The 16,598-nt window shown below is 46.6% G+C and overlaps 1 long non-coding RNA gene across 1 annotated transcript; it reads right to left on the reverse strand.

Moving 5' to 3' along the window:
- Nucleotides 1-14,623: 14,623 nt before the first annotated feature.
- Nucleotides 14,624-16,042, reverse strand: LOC115896434. Its single transcript, XR_004056311.1, has 3 exons — nt 15,990-16,042; nt 14,854-14,917; nt 14,624-14,766 (listed from the first exon to the last, which is right to left on the reverse strand). It is a non-coding gene; the product is annotated as an uncharacterized LOC115896434 (long non-coding RNA).
- Nucleotides 16,043-16,598: the final 556 nt, after the last annotated feature.

Raw genomic sequence — 16,598 nt, forward strand, 5'->3', positions numbered from 1 at the left:
GAGAGGAAAACAAACATGTGCAAAGGCCCTGCGGAGAGAAGCAGCAAGGTGCATTCTGAGAGACGAGAGAAGACCAAGATGCCCAGGGCACAGATGGTAAGGCACAGAGGAGGGCAAGGTCCTCCAGGGAAGAAAGCAGGCTGGCCAGGCAGCCAGGGTGAGAAATTTTGGGGTTACACTAAGAGCACTGGGGAGCCATTGGAGGGATTTGAGCAGACGAATGACACAATCAGATTTGCATGTGTAATGAATCACGATGGCAGTCTTGAGGAGAAGGAGTTGGAATTAGTTTCATCTTCAAAATATTTCTTATTCCACTTCGCTCCACCTGCATAATCCCTGTCCTCTTTCAAGCCACCATCATCTTTTGCCAGAACTGTAGCATCAGCCTCTTTTTTTTACAGTCTGTCTGAATCCACTCTTGCCACCCTCCCTGCCTCTCTCCACACATACCCAATCACGTCTCATACAGCAGACCAAGAGGTCATTTAAAAATATAAGTCATGGCCTGGCATGGAAACTGACGCTTGTAATCACAGTACTTTGAGAGGCCAAGATGGGAGGATCACTTGAGCCTGGGAGTTTGAGACCAGCCTGGGTAACATGATGAGACTCCGTCTCTATAAAAAAATATTTTTTAAAAAAATTAGCTGGGCGTGCTGGTGTGCAGCTGCTGTCCCAGCTACTAGGAGGCTCAGATGGGAGGATCATTTGAGCCCAAAAGGTTGAGGCTGCAGTGAGCTGTGGTGATACCACTGTACTCCAGCTTGGGCAACACAGCAAGACCCCATCTCAGAAAAAAATAAAAATTTTAAAAAATACAAATATAAGTCAGATTCTCTCTTTCTCCACCTGAAACATTTAATTCATGTCTCCCTCCAATTTAGAATAAAACCTCAATTCCTGACTGTGGCCCATGGCACCCTGACCTTCCGGGCCTGGCACCCTCCTGTCACTCTCCCTTACTTGGTTAGCTTCAAACACACTCTTTCTTTCGCCGTCTCAAACACAGCATGTCCTATCCCAACTGAGGGTCTCTACCAGTCCTTAAATCTGGAATGATTCTCTTCCTTTCCCAACGCGCACACACTCTTCCCCTTGCCAGTGCTTACCGATGGGGGTGGGTGACTTCTCCAGAGCACCGTCCCTGAAACCTGCCGCAGTCTAGTTTATTAATCTTCCCTCTGTTATTCTCTCACATAGATCCCTGCTCCTTTCCTTGGGGGTACTTTTCACAGTGTGTTACCATCTGTCTGTTTATGCAATGGTGGTGTCCTTCAGCAGAGAGCAAGTCCTGTGAGGGCAGGCCTGCCATCAGTGCTCACCCAGTGAGTGATTGAATCAGTACACCTCCAAAATGGAATTCTGTCCATAGATAACTCCGACAGGCGCTTTTCTGATTGATTAACTCATCTGACCCTCACAACCACCCTGTGAGGCAGGTTCTGTGATTATTCCCATTTCTTAGATGAAGAAATTGAAGTACAGTGAGGCAAAGTAACTTGCCCAGGGTTACCCAGCTAGCAGATGGTAGAGCTGGGACTGGACCCAGGCTGTGTGGTTGCTGACCCTGAACCAGTAGACCACACAGCTCCCCAAACCTCTTTCTTCCTGTGGTTTGACATCAGAACAAGCCAGTGGGCCAGGCCACAAACCAGGGAGTCCTTCTCCACTCTCCTCCCTCCCTCTATACTCCCCGTTCCTTTCCTACCACAGATCACGGCACCACATTCAGCTGTGTCTATCACGAGACAACTTGGGTTGTCCTTGAGCCCTCCTTCCCTTCTCCTTTACTGGCCCACCCACCAGCAGGTCAAGTCCGTTCTCCCTTAAACCACCCGTGATTCCACACCCTTCCCTCCATCGCCTCTGCTGCTTTCTGGGTCCTGCTCATCTCCAGAGCTTACATCTGGGTAACTGCAGCAACCTGCCAAATGATCTTGCTTCTCCAATTGCCCCCCTGATCCATCTTCCACTCAGAGGTGAAGAAGGTCTTCCAGAAATTGAATTATATCATTTCATGCTCTACTGCACATCCTTTCATGGCTTCCCTTTGCCCTTAAAATAAAAATGCAAAGGGCACACAGTAGGTAGAATTTAATACCGAGGATTGCTAAATACTTATATTTGGTGCCCATGAACTTGGCGATCCATCTGCAATTATCTCTGCATGACACATAATTTGCCTGTGCTGTCCTGCCCCAGGTGTCAGATACCTCCTGCCCCTTTCCCATTCCATGCAGTCTAGAAAGGAGGCCTTCTTAGGCCAGGCGCAGTGGCTCACGCCTGTAATCCCAGCACTTTGGGAGGCCGAGGCAGGTGGACCACGAGGTCAGGAGTCCAAGACTAGCCTGGCCAAGATGGTGAAACCCCCCTCTCTACTAAAAATACAAAAATTAGCTGGGCATGGTGGCGGGTGCCTATAGTCCCAACTACTCAGGAGACTGAGGCAGAGAATTGCTTGAACCCAGGAGGAGGAGGTTGCAGTGAGCCGAGATCACACCACTGCACTTCAGCCTGGGGGACAGAGCTAGACTCTGTCTAAAACAAAAACAAAAACAAAAACAAAAAAATAGAAAGGAGGCCTTCTTTCTGTTCTTCAACCACGTCATGCTTTTTCTAGCCTTCACGCTTGCTCTCGCCTCTTCCTGATTTCTCTCCTCTCCAGATTTACATGTGGCTTCCGCTTCGCCTCAAGGTGTCGGAGTAAACGTCCTCTCCTCGGAGGGCCCTCCTAGGCCAGCCTATCTAAGGTGAAATCCCTGACGCCTCAACCCTTCACTGTTCTTTTCTCTACTCCAACCACTTACTACAAAGTTAAGTTTTACTTTGTCTGTTAATATGTGGGGTTTGTGTGTGATTGTGTGCATGCTTCAACCTCATAAGACCCTAGACCACACTGATATTTCTGCCATTGTACCTCCAGATCCTAGAACCGTGTGACTGGTGCACAGTAGGCACTCAATAAATATTTGTTGAAGAAAGAATAAATGAATGTCTGGGATTACAACCTCTATAACTTGGCCTCCAAATATCTGGTTAGAGGAAACCAAAAATAATGCGGAATAAACCAAACCAGAGAGGAAAACCCATGGGGGCAAACCCTATAGTTTCCAGCAGTAAATTCTCGACCTTTTTGTTTCTCTTTCCAAGACTGTCTGTAAAAAGGGAAAAATAAGGTTTTTAAAAAACCTCCACCAATTACCTCTGAGATGAGACTTAATATGCCAAGTTTTTGCCTAGAGCACATTTTTACAGCTGAGTAATAAGCCCCAGAAAAACATGCCTTAGGATGGAAACATTGAACGTGGTCTGTTCCAGCAGGGCCATGGTGGCTGCCGAGACGGAGGAACATTCTTGTCAAAGAAGGAGGGAGAAAAGGAAGAAGAATTGGATTGGGTAAATATTTATCCAAAGAAGCAGTGTTGTTGATAATGAGGAATGCTGGCTTCCCTTCACAAACCAGCTCTTTATTTGTTTTCTGTCCCGATGACTTTTTATGACACGGGTTTTCTTCACAGCGAAATGCTTGGTTGACTAAGAGAGTGTGAGGGAGATTGGGAGAAATAGATATTTGTATATGTTGGCCCCCTTTGCAAACTTTCGAGGGCCCCCCAGTTTCTTGTTCAAGACAAAGATATAAATATGGCTGTCTTGCTCCCCGTACTGCCTAGGAGACTGCAGAAGGAGGCATTTTCCAAGACAGGGAATTAGTTTTGGCTGCCACTATGGTGCTGGAAACAGACCTCGACTTAAATTCAGAAGACTGAAGTTTGGATCCTACTTCACCCTGACAATAGCTGACTAAGCCTGAGCAAACAGCTTGTTCCCTCCGAGCCTCAGTTTCCTCACCTGTCAGTAGTAAAGAGAAAACCAAGGCTATGTGTGGGTTGGTGGCACGCTGTCTCTCCACCCTTCCTCCTCCATATGTGCTCCACCTGGCCCGCAAGGGAACCCTCTCTGAAATCAGTGCGCGGATTCTGACTAAACCCGATCGTGCAGGATGGATAGGAGATGAATCGTAGAAAAATTGAGGCAGGACAATGAAAATGGCCACAGTCCTTTCCTGGAGGAAATGGGAAGACACGTTCTATGGGAAATCATGACAACAGAATAGGTTCGTTCCAGCCGAATTCAACTTAGAGTTGACTTTTAAAATGCCCTTTAATAGTAAAAGCACTCAAGAAGATTTTGAAAACGAACTCACAGATTTATCCCACGACCCCACCACCCTCAATTACTTTCCCGTCTGCATATTTTCTTTCTGCCCATGTGTGGCCTGCACTTCCCCTTGTAATGGGAAACATGCTCCAAGAAAAATGGAGGACGTGAGCCCAAAAGACGCTCTAGGCTGCTTCTCTCTCTCTTTTTTTGCCTTCATTTATTTATTTTTTACTATGTTTATAAATAAAGCCAAGGAACTCCCTTCCCCTAGACACCATCCTGCTTTTGTTTTTTGGTTTTTTTTTTTTTTTTTCAGGTTTTGTTGTTGTTGTTGCTGCTGTATTTAAATTAAAATAACTATTTCTTGAAAAAAATTCCTTTATTATTTATTTATTTATTTTTACTATGATACCAACTGATTTTGAGCTCCCTCTCACCGTGGGAGTTTAGTCTCTGGCCCCAGCAACCTCTGCCAGTGGCAAGAGCTGACTTATTGCTGGTGTCAACACATGGCCAAGTTGGCTTCATCCTGAGTCCTGCACGGAGGCGCAGGAGCCCCCGGCAGCTGCACACAGTTCTAGCCGCCACGCAGGTTGCATTGTGCGGCATCGCCTAGGTAACCGATAGCCAGCCTCAGAAATGGAATAGGGTGGGAGCTGGGAAACAATTCCCATCACCCCTCCTCCTCCTCCTCCTCTTCCTCCTCCTTCTCAAATAGTCAGCTGGTCTCTGTTAGTCATTTCAGTCAATGGTTTTCAAAAACCTCTGCTGCCATTTATTAAAATGCCTATTTTGTGCCCAAACAGGCAAATGCTTGCTGTAGTTTATCACTAATACTCTCAACAATTCTTCCAGCTCGGTGTGATTACCTCCCCTTCTAAAGACAAGAACAATGAGGATCAGAGAGGGTAAGCGACTTACCCAAGACCACACAGCCCCATATTTCTGTCGAACTGTGAAGCCTGTGGTCTTCCTATGGCAGCAATGTCCAGATCAGAACTAATAAGCTAGCAAATGTGGTCTGCTTCTTTCCAAGAAAAGACCTGGGTATTTTTGACTTGAGGACCTATTGTCAAAGGCAGAATGGGTGATTTCCGTTCCAACTCTCACATTTTAATGCCCAGGATTGCTATTGCTAAATTCTTCTATTTGATGTCCACGAGCTTAGATATCCATGTGACTGCTCAAGAATCAGTTCTGAGCTCATGCCAAGTGTAGAAATGTTAGTGACTGGGTCTGAGCTGCCCATATTCTGCTCCATTGAGAATGGAGCTAATTATGAAGTCGGATGGATCCATTGTCAAGGAAACTTGCCACATTCTCTTGGACCATTTAAGGGCTGAGCAAACATGCTGGCTGGACAGGTTGTCCTGTACTGATGGCAATCTCTGGTTCTCCCCAGGCCCTAAAGAGCTGCCTCAGCTTCTCACAGAGTCTGGAGAAATCCTTCAGAACAAAATGGTCCCAATCCTGGGTTTCAGGACTTTCTAAGAGCTCAAATAAATTACAGGGGCCTGTGGGGAAATACGTCTCCTCTATGGGTTGAGTAGAAGGATAAAGCCAGAGGAATCAAGAAGAGGGGGCATCAGAGCAAAAGACAGAGGGCAAAGGGAGCTGGAAAGAAGCTGTCAAGGGCTGCCATGAGCATTAATAGAATTCCAGCCTCAGTATCAGCAGCCTGTCCTACCTGGCCCTTCTCTAGGAATTCAAGCCTTGGGAATTCCGTTGCTGCTGCTGCTTCTAACACATCCATTGCCAAATGCTATATTGGTTAGAAAGCAAATCAGTGAGGATTACATGAAACAACACAGTTAATTATCCCGTTGCCTTGTGAAGTCCCCAGGGATTCCACTGGCAAGGCTGTGTCCAAGGCTTGCCCTGCACAGTGGTGCATCTGTCTGCCCTCTCTGCCCCGCCCACTCACCCAGACTGGGAGTGGATGGAGCAACACTGCTCTTCTGTTCTAAGCTGCCTGCTGCCTCGGCCCAGGACCTAGGTATATGAGGCTACTGAAATGGAACTCTGGCCTGAGCGTGGTGGCTCATGCCTGTAATCTCAGCATTTCAGAGGCCAAGATGGGTGGATCACTTGAGGACAGGAGTTCAAGACCAGCCTGGCCAACATGGTGAAACCCCATCTCTACTAAAAATACAAAAATTAGTGGGGCGTGGTGGCGCACACCTGTAATCCCAGCTATCCAGGAGGCTGAGGCAGGAGGATTGCTTGAACCCGGGAGGGAGAGGTTGCAGTGAGCTGAGATTGTGCCACTGCATTCCAGCCTGGGCAACAGAGTGAGACCCTGTTTTATTAAAAAAAAAAAAAGAAAAAGAAAAAAGAAAGAAACTCTGGGACAGAATGTTTGCGTGGCTTGGGAATAGCATGAGTAAAGCATGAAGACAGCATGAGGAGAGGCCACTGCCCATCCTTTTACCATGCAATCAGACCTGCAATGCCAGCACAGTGTCCCCTAGTCCGGGCATGTGTTAGGTAGCATCTCTATGTCTTCCACAGTTCACTCTCAGTTTCCTCCCTGACTCTCTATTTCCAATGCCACTCCTTTCTTCCGGACTCTTCAGCAATCCCAGAAGCTTTGCAGCAACCTCCTCCCTGGTCATATTGCTTTCAGTATTTTGCATAATGCTTCCCCAGAGAGTTTCTTTCTTTCTTTCTTTTTTTTTTTTTTTTTGAGAGTCTCATTCTGCCACCCAGGCTGGAATGCAGTGGTGCATCTCAGCTCAGGGCAACTTCTGCCTCCTGGGTTCAAGCCATTCTCCTGCCTCAGCCTCCCAGGTAGCTGGGACTACAGGTGCCCACCATCACACCCGGCTAATTTTTTTTGTATTTTCAATAGAGACGGGGTTTCAACATGTTGGTCAGATTGCTGTCAAACTCCTGACCTCAAATGATCCACCCACCTTGGCCTCCCAAAGTGTTGGAATTATAGGCTTGAGTCACCGCGCCCCGCCCCCAGATTGTTTCTTAAAGAGGTATGTCATAGAACTCTATTACTCCCCTGCTCAAAACTATCCATGGCAGAAGTTAAAACCGAGCAATGATCTCCAGTGCTGGCAGAGAAAGCGGGAGCTGAACACTGCAAGTGGGCACGTGCCCTGGAGCAGGGTTTTTAGGAAGTCATCCAGCAGTGCCTATTCAGGTTAAAAATATACACACCTGGCTCCAGCAATCTCAATTTTGGAAATTAAACCTTTAAAAATAAAAGTGTGGTGGGACACAGTGCCTCACGCCTGTAATCCCAGCACTTTGGGAGGCTGAAGTGGGTGGATCAACTGAGGTCAGGAGTTTGAGACCAGCCTGGCCAACATGGTGAAACCCCGTTTCTACTAAAAATAACAAAAAATTAGCCAGGCGTGGTGGCATGCACCTGTAATCCCGGCTACTTGGGAGGCTGAGGCAGGAGAATCACTTGAATCCACGAGGCAGAGGTTGCAGTGAGCTGAGATCGTGCCGTTCCGCTCCAGCCTGGGGGACAAGAGCAAAACTCCGTCTCAATAAATAAATAAATAAGAGTATAACTATGAATGTTTGCAAAGTTTTCTTTCAAGAATTGTTGGTAGCAGTAACAATTTGGATAAAAAATATAATAATATCCATCAATTAGGAAATGATTAAACACATTATAATATGCCACTGCCATGGAATATAAAAAGAATGGATCGGGTTATTGATTGACATGATAAAATGGATATAAGTTAAACAAGAAATCAAGTTGCATAGGTAAATAGTTGCATATCACACATGCAGGTACACAAGCACACAAAGGCACATCAGTTTCCACCTTTCTGAATTTATATCTGCTATTTTTGTGTTTGTATATAGATACGAGCATCTAAGGATACACATGAGACTGCTCTTTTTTTTCTTTTCCTCAAGACAGAGTCTTACTCTGTTGCCCAGGCTGGAGTGCAATGGCACAACCACAGCTCACTGTTACCTCAAACTCCTGGGCTCAAGAGATCCTCCAACCTCAGCCTCCCTAGTAGCAGAGACTACAGACAACTGGCTAATTTTTTTAAAATATTTTTTTGTAGAGACAAGGGTCTCCCTCTGTTGCCTAGGCTGGTCTCAAACTCCTGAACTCAAGTGATCCTCCTGCCTCAGCCTCCCAAAGCGGTAAGATTGCGGGCATGAGTGACCGCACCCAGTCAAGACGGTTAATACTACTTAAGTTGGATGACAGAATGAAGAGAAGATGAGGGAGATTATTAATTTCTTTCATGTCTTTGTTTCACTGGTCATAGTGAACACCTATTGTTTTTGAAATTCTAAGAGTCGTTTAAGATAAGATGATGGAAAAAAGAAAAGAAAGAACAAAAGTAAACAGCAGAGAAGGGAAGGGAGGGGGAGGGAAGGAAGAAAGAAAAAACCCTCCACTCTCTCACTGCGGCTTTCCAAGGCCCGGCTCCCTGCTGCACCTGTCCTTCTCCCTGACTGCTTGTGCCCCAACTCCCCACATCTGTCTTAGCACCCAGATACACAGACCAGGTCATTTCAATTCTCGTGCTTTCTTACATCCTGCCCCCTTTGCCAGAAACCACCTCCTCTTTCTCAACCTGCCAAATTCTTTCAAAGTTCAGCCCAAATGCCACCTCTTCCAAATAGCCTTTTCTTGCCTCCAAGGGTCCGTCAGTCCCGCTCTGGGCTCCCACATACCCTGTACCCTCTGGTACCACATTCCACTGTACCTGCTACAGGGGCTGCACTTTCAAACGCCTGGCTGGTGGCGACTAGAGTCTGCAGGTTCCACCTAGAGAAACTGCCCTGGATGGTCCAGAGCCACCCTCCTTCAGACTGATGCAGAGAAGCCAGGATTCTAGATTTTTTTTTTTTTTTTTAAACTAAGCCTCGCTCTGTCACTCAGGCTGGAGTGCAGTGGTGTGATCTCGGCTCCATGCAAGGTCCGCCTCCTGGGTTCAAGAGATTCTCCTGCCTCAGCCTCCAGAGTAGCTGGGATTACCGGTGCACACCACCACACCTAGCTAATTTTTGTATTTTTAGCAGAGACGGGGTTTCACCTTGTTAGTCAGGCTGGTCTCAAACTCCTGACCTCGTGATTCGCCCGCCTCAGCTCCCAAAGTGTTGGAATTACAGGCACGAGCCACCACGCCCAGCCCCCAGGATTCCAGATTTCTATGGGAAACCCCCTGATTTTTAACTGTTGGCAACTTATTGAAATGTTCAATAAACTGTCTTCAGGCCAACACAGTGACAGTAAAAGAAAGAAATTCAGTAAGATAAGTCTGGCTTCATCAGTATTGGGTAACTGGGTATTTGGTAGACCTCTCTTTCCGCTGGAGTGGGAGACTGCTGAGGGCAAGAACCTGTCTGGGTAGTCTTTGCGTTCCAGGTTTAGCGCCAGCCAGTACACAGATACTGAAGGAAGAAGGGAACAAATGCAGGAAACAGCCAGAAGGATGAAAGAAAGGGAAAAAAGGGCACACCAGGCAATGCGTTTAATCATTTATGACAAGGACAAGTGAAAACCTTTTTCCGTCTTGTTTGCCACTTACAGGTATTGTCTTTTGGTTTTTTGTTTGCTTGTTTTAGAGACAGAGTCTCACTCTGTCACCCAGGCTGGAGTGCAGTGGCACTATCTAGGCTCACTGCAGCCTTCGCCCCCGGGGTTCAAGCAATTTTCGTGCCTCAGCCTCTCGAGTCGCTGGGACTATAGGCATGCTGTTGCCCAGGCTGGTCTCCCACTAGCCATCACGCCCAGCTAGTTTTTGTGTTTTTTTGTAAAGATGGGTTTTCGCCATGTTGCCCAGGCTGGTCTTGAACTGCTGGCCTCAAGTGATCCACCCACCTCTGCTTCCCAAAGTGCTGGGATTACAGGTATGAGCTACTGCAACCAGCCTGTGTTCATTGGGTGAGGGGGGAGGGTTGTTTTTGTTTTTAGAGACAAGGTCTCACTGTGTTGCCCAGGCTGGAGGGCAGTGGTGCAATGATAGCTCACTGTAGCTTCAAACTCCTGGGCTCAAGAGATCCTTTCACCTCAGCCTCCAAAGTCCTGGGACCACAGGCGCTTGCCACTGTGCCTGGCTAATTGTTTCATTTTTTTGTAGAGAGGAGGTCTTGCTGTGTTGATCAGGCTGGTCTCAATGAAGTCCTGGCCTCAAGTGGTACTGCTGCCTCCCAAAGTGCTGGGATTACAGGCGTGAGCCACCGTACCTGGCCTGCAACTTGGGTGTATCCTAATTTTGACCACAGTATAGATATTCTATGGATACTGTAAAAATGCCTGCTAGGGAGATGGCAGTTTCCATATCCAGGCACTAAAGATGAGCCAGTGCAACAAAGGATACAGTGATGTTTAAACAGAACTCGGCTTTCAAAGAATTCTTCCCTCTTTTGCAATCACTACTCAGCTAGTAGATAACCAGGTTCAGAGTAAATAAGTTTGTGTTTTGACCAAATTCACCTATTCACTGTTTACTAATGATACTAACAACTCCAAACATCCAGGAAAATGTGGAGGCCTCTATTATCTCTGTCATCATAATAATAATGTGGTCTTCTATTATCTCCACAGTAAATTCTTCCTGCAAACCTGGAAGGTCAGAATGATCACAACTCTCATAGTTTTACAGATAAGGGATCCAAGATTCAGAGAGGGGAAGTAACTTGCCCAAGGCCACCCAGCTGGAAGGAGGTGGGGCCGGATTCCATCCAGATTTTGTGCTGTTGGAAATGTAGTGTTCTCTCCTGTAAATCAGTGTTAACCCCAATTTCAGGCATCCACCCACACTATTGTTCCACTGAACAATCATTATGATTGTTGGCTGTATCCCAGTACCAACAGTGCTGTTATTTAATTAATGTTTAACTTAAAATAAATTCTCACTTTAACACTAAAAAATAATTTGTAAAATGAAATTTATGTCACAGTATTTACTTATCAACCTTAGCTGGGTTAACTCTGAAAATAAGTAGAGCGAAAGCAACACTGTGTTGTTATTTTCTGGCTTGATGCTGTGGTCTCCTGAAGGTTGAAACCTGGTGCTTTGTCCCCAGGGACATTGGCGATCATTATCGTGGTGTTAAAGCTGGACTAAGTCTCCTGGCCGGGCGCAGTGGCTCACACCTGTAATCCCAACACTTTGGGAGGCCAAGGTTGGTGGATCACCTGAGGTCAGCAGTTCGTGACCAGCCTGGCCAGCACGGAGAAACCCCATCTCTACTAAAAATATAAAACATTAGCTGGGCGTGGAGGCAGGTGCCTGTAATCCCAGCTACTCGGGAGGCTGAGGCAGGAGAATCACTTGAACCCGGGAGGTGGAGGTTGCAGTGAGCCAACATCACACCACTGCACTCCAGCCTAGGCAACAAGAGTACAACTCCGTCTCAAAAAAAAAAAAAAAAAAAGCCACAGTTTCCTGAGTAAAGTGGAAGGATTAACAGACATCATTGAAAATGAAATCACTTCTTTGTCACATACTTAGATGTTACTTCATACTCTGTCCTGTCCAGAGACTCTCCAAAATCATTTCTCTGGGAAAAGTTGGTGCCACCACTTGGGCACACGGCTTTCTTGTGCTGCCCCAAAGGCCCTGAGGGTTTTTAGCAGTGTAATTTTCATAAGCCTCTTTGCAGTTGTCCACACCAACAGCGTTAGCAGTAATTGTGTCATTAGCAATGATCCATCTGGTTTCCTCCCAGTCTTCCCATCTGCTGAGCCAAAAACTTCCCTCCTTTCATGAATGGAAGACCTGCAATGGGAAACAGAAGAAATTGTGTTCCTTGCATTTTATAGCCATGATCCCAGGTAATTCTCCTCAACCCCTGAAATAGGGATTAGTGGCTCCCATTTTCTGATGCAGAGGATGAAGTCCCACTCAGAGAAGTAGGAGGACTTGTCCCAAGACATGCTGGACACAGGATAAAATTTGGGTTCCAACCTCCCCAGCCTGACTCCTATGATCCTTCCATCCAGCTGGAAACCTCAGTTAGCCTGGTGGTAGACAGGAACAAGAAACTGAACTTTTCACTCACTCCTTTTTATCATAGAACAACTATAGATCCAGAGCAGACTTGGAATGCAACTAAACCTCTTTCTTTTGCTGGTGACGGGGATGAGGAGCCCAGAGAGCAGGAAGATCTTTTCAAAGTCACCCAGCAAGAGAGTGACATGTAGACATCAGAACTCTTCCTTCTTGGTAGCGGGGGTGGGTGGGGGTGGGTGGGGAATGTGTCTAGGTCTTTTCCTTCACTTTCCCACCTTCCGCACAAAGACTTGCAAATTCACTGGCAAAAGTCATAAGCTGTGGAAAGGTGGCAAAGAGAAAAAGTCCCAGTTTTATCAAGCTATAATACACATGGGGTATTCCATTTATGGATAGGATTATCGTGATGAGGAAGGCTTAACTATATTTAAAGTTTGTGGATCTCATAAAATTGTGAAGATTTTACAATGCCTGTTGCAAAAAATTCCACCCATACCTCTAATTTCTTTTTCCTATTTAAACAGTGGTGACTATTCTTTCTTAGGGTTGGAGGGTGGGTAGAAGATAAGGGAATGACATCTTAACAAACACATAATTAAAAAGATAAATTATACATATCTTGATTTTTCATGTCTGAGAATCAAACCTTTCAATAAACGAAAATAATGATAGCATCTACCAACAGGCTTGTGAGAAGTAAAAGAATTGGTGCCTGTTGTGTGCCTAGAACAGTGCATGGCACATAGTAAGTGCTCAAAAAGCATCAACCACTATTATTGGGGGGGATGAGCAACGTAAAACTATCAGTTTAATATTTTCCTAAATACATTTGGGTCTCTTTTTTCCATTGTAGAAACACACCTTCATGTAGAAAGATCAAGATATTACTAAAGCAAATGGGCAAAGATAACAGCGTGATGTCGAGTTTCTCTGGCTGATTTTATTTTATTATTATTGGTAGTAGTAGTATTAGTATTATTATTTTGAGATCTTGTTGCCGGGCTGGAGTGCAATGGTGTGATCTCGGTTAACTGCAACCTCCACCTCCCAGGTTCAAGTGATTCTCCTGCCTCAGCCTCCTGAGTAGCTGGGATTACAGGAATCTGCCACCACGCCCAGCTAATTTTTGGTATTTTTAGTAGAGACAGGTTTTCACCATGTTGGCCAGGCTGGTCTTGAACTCTTCACCTCAGGTGATCCACCGGCTTCAGTTTCCCAAAATGCAGGGATTCAGGTGTGAGCCATTGCGCCCAGCCTGTCTCTGGCTAACTTTAGCCAGGGATTAGAGAAATTCAATCTGAGGGATGATGTATCAGTTAGGAGTCTGGAGTCAGATACCCCTGGGGTCACATGCTGACTGAAACACTTAAGATGCTACAAAACCCTGGGCGAGCACAACCTCCCCAACTCTTCCCATTTGTGAAATGAGTAACTCTTTATAGGGAAATGTGACAATTAATTGCAAGTCTAGTGACTTTCTGGGTCTGGGATGGAATGAACGCTCAGTTTTCCCAGTGGACAGGTTAAAATTCTGCCCCTGCCCTGCAAGAATCCAATCCAGCATTAGTTACAATTGTGAGAGCAGCCCTCCTAACTCACAGTTCATTCCGGAGTCACTGGGGAAGGTAACCTTTCAGTGAGTCACCCCTGCCGTCTCCACCAGCACCTGGATTTATTCATTTATTCAACAAATATTTATGGAGCCCCTCACCATGCCAAAGGCTCTTCTGGGCACTGGACACAGCGCTGTGAATGCATGACAAATCCTGGGGGCCCCCAAATCGGCATGGTTTCCACACCTAGTGGGGCCCTGCAAGGCTCAGAGCATTTCCTGGCCAAATCTAAGCAGTGTGATGCATTTTCCTACCTACTCCCTCTGTGAACTCTGGCAAGTGGCCTACCCTTCCAGACCTACATTTCACCTCAGGCGGTGAAATGGGGTGATAGACAGGAAGAGGTGGAGGCAGAAAGGGAGGAGGAGAGGGGATTCACGCTCCCAGTAACAAGTGAGGTTTTGGATGTGAAAGCGTTGCAATGAGTAAAGCTAAGATGCACAGTTTTCTGATTACCAAGGCAAGGCTCTTGCTGCCAGTGATGACCAGCCACTCCCTCCGAAGGCTGGTACAAGCCTGGGGCCCAGCTCTAACACCCCAACTCCTCACCCGAAAATGACTAACAACACTTAGAATAATTGCTTCTAATTGTCTTTAGCCTCCAAATAAAGCAAACCCTGCTTATTCCCCACCAGGCAACTGGGAGAAGGGGGTGGAGCAACTGGAAGAGATTATCTGCCTTAATTAAAAAATATAATTATGCTTATTAAGTAACCCCTCAAAGTTCCTTTTCCCATCTTGCCCACGTGTAGTCTGCTGCATTTTGAAGCTGAAATAACTTGGAGGCCATCAAGTAAGATAGACTTGAGATTTCTGTTTAATTATTTGGGAATCCATAATCCAGGGTACCCTTTGCCATAATCCAGAGTGGCGGGACCGAGAGCAATTTACATGTGTGTCTGTGCTGGTGACTGAGCCCAACCTAGACTCAACAGCCCATCTGTCAAGTTGGAAGAAAATGGAAATAGTAGATACTTCATTGCTGTGAGCAATTCCAGATGCCTCCCCTCTCACATTTACAGCAACCTCTGCTGCAGGCAAAATACATAAATTTTAGAATCAGCCAAATCCTGATTTGCATCTTTGCCAGGTATTTTCTAGTTGTGAAAAAACCTTACCAAGCCTTAAGCTTCAGTTCTTTCTTCCTTCAGGAGGAATAGGGCCCGTACGTCACAGGGTTGCCTGAGGAATAAGTGGGAGAGAGTTATTGAACCTTGATTAAAACCTCACCTCTGCTCAGCCCTGTATGGGTGGTTATTCTGGTTTTACAGATAGGTAAACTGAAGGGGGTGGGGGAGGGTAGAGATTTGTGAATGGCAGGGCAAGATCCCCAAGGTGTTCTCCTGCATGACCCGGCTGGTTCCCTAGGGCTGCAGCCACCCAGCTTCCTGGAACTACCTCTTCCAGGGAGCCCTTTGCGTGTTTCTCTGCAGACAAATCAGCCTGGGCCCTGGTCCTGGGAACTTCCCTCCAATCAGGCAGGGGTTGGGAAGAGGCCAGTGAGCTGTGTGCCCAGGGGTTGGGAGACAGGAGATACTCCCTGCTCTTTGCCTAAACCTAAAGTTTCTTCTTCCCTTAATCTCCACCTCTCACTAGATAGATCTGCCAATCTGCTTCCTTCCCAAAAGGTAGGTAGTTATTCCCATTTTACAGAAGAAGAAGAAAAAAAAAGGTTCCAGAAAGTTCCATGCCTCCAATCATTCAATGAGTTCCATGCCTCGAATCATCCAATATTGGATCATTCGATTTCAAATGTGCACGATGCCCAGAAAGATCTATTGGAGAGGGAGGTAAAAAGTACCATTGATAGGCCGGGCGCGGTGGCTCAAGCCTGTAATCCCAGCACTTTGGGAGGCCGAGACGGGCGGATCACGAGGTCGGGAGATCGAGACCATCCTGGCTAACACAGTGAAACCTCGTCTCTACTAAAAATACAAAAAACTAGCCAGGCGAGGTGGCAGGCGCCTGTAGTCCCAGCTACTCGGGAGGCTGAGGCAGGAGAATGGCGTGAACCCGGGAGGCAGAGCTTGCAGTGAGCTGAGATCCGGCCACTGTACTCCAGCCCGGGCAACAGAGCCAGACTGTCTCAAAAAAAAAAAAAAAAAAAAAAGTACCATTGATAATGACTTAAGAAATGATAATATCCAACATTTACTAAATACTAGGCACTCTCATGTGACAGATGCGGAATCTACAGTGCAGAAAAGTGAAGTGATTTATCCAGTCTCACAGGAAATACATGGTTCAACCTTACTTGAAGCCGCTTCAGCTCTAGGAGATCCGAGGCAGAGCTGTCTCCTGGGTCAGTGCCTGCTTCCAGCACACTCAGCGCTACTCGGTATTTTGCTACTCGGTATTTTGTGAAGCTTGTCACCTAGTTCTCACTAGCAACCCCGTGGACTGGGCATTAGCATGTCCATTTTCTGAAAGGCGAAACCAAGACCTAGCAAGGTGACGGTGGAACACGGTGAGAAATAGGGCCTGGATTTGAATATAGAACTACAGAAGGACGACCCACAGCTCCTCCCCTCACACCTGCTGCCTCCAGAACTAGATGTCCCCAAGAACTCGCTATCCCCTCTCCAAGCTGTGGGACCTGCAAGGAGATGCAGCTTCTTTTACCACTGCCTCCCCCGCCCCCATCCTTGTGGTGGTCTTCTTCAAGGGGCACGATGTTGAATGAGGTTTTACCACAGCTGAAGTCAGGCCACCCTCTCCCCTCTCTGCGCCTGGACGACTTCATCTGTGGAATGGAGAGAAAGCTCGGGCTTTAGGGGGCCTTCAGTAATCTGCATCGTGCTTTTGGCAAAGGTTCCTTTTCTCCAGTCCCGGCTCAAACCCGGGTTCAGTCCCGACTCCGGAC

The sequence above is a fragment of the Rhinopithecus roxellana genome, chromosome 3 (assembly GCF_007565055.1).
Source record: "Rhinopithecus roxellana isolate Shanxi Qingling chromosome 3, ASM756505v1, whole genome shotgun sequence".
Taxonomy (NCBI): Eukaryota; Metazoa; Chordata; class Mammalia; order Primates; family Cercopithecidae; genus Rhinopithecus; species Rhinopithecus roxellana.